The sequence below is a fragment of the Amblyraja radiata genome, unplaced genomic scaffold, assembly GCF_010909765.2.
Source record: "Amblyraja radiata isolate CabotCenter1 unplaced genomic scaffold, sAmbRad1.1.pri scaffold_433_ctg1, whole genome shotgun sequence".
NCBI classification, from domain to species: Eukaryota; Metazoa; Chordata; class Chondrichthyes; order Rajiformes; family Rajidae; genus Amblyraja; species Amblyraja radiata.
The window spans coordinates 124556-125232 of record NW_022630535.1 but is presented as its reverse complement, the minus strand read 5'-3'; positions in this window follow the sequence as shown (position 1 = coordinate 125232).

The window sequence follows — 677 nt, the reverse complement described above, 5'->3', positions numbered from 1 at the left end:
TCATCGATGCAGGCTCTGCTTGTTCTGCACCTTCCCATACCTCTAGTTTCCCATTCCCCGACTCTCAGTCGGATGAAGGGTCTCGACACGAAATGTCACCTATTCCATTTCACCAGAGAAGCTGCCTGACCCGCTGAGTTACTCCAGCATGTTGTGTCTATTTTCGGTGTCAACCCAACATCTGCAGTTCCTTCTTACACATTGAACACAGAGGAAGAGGACTGGTCCTTTTACCGCCTTCCCTCACAGTAGAAAATGTTGATTCAGCTGTGGGGGAAACGTTCATGGTAAATTCTATAGTGTGTTGTGTCTTTTCTTTTTTATTTTGTATGGACGTATGGAAACACAATTTATTTTATGTACAGCACTAGTTTCAACAAGAGTTGATTTAAATGTGTTATATAAATAAATAAATAACGTACTTTGCAGAGTGTGGATTTGCAAAAAGAGTCTGGAGAAGTATGCAACGCGTTATCCCGAACAGCTCCGTCACAGAGGACTCTGTGATTTACGGACTGTTCCCAGGGACACATTCAGAGACTGACATCGAGTGCTGCTGGAGGGTCATCAACTCGGTGAAAGACGCTCTTTGGTCTGCCCGAGCGTTGCTCACCACCCAGCAGAGCGAGATGTCCGTCAGGGAATGTTGCCGACTGGCCCACTGCAGACTGCAGGAG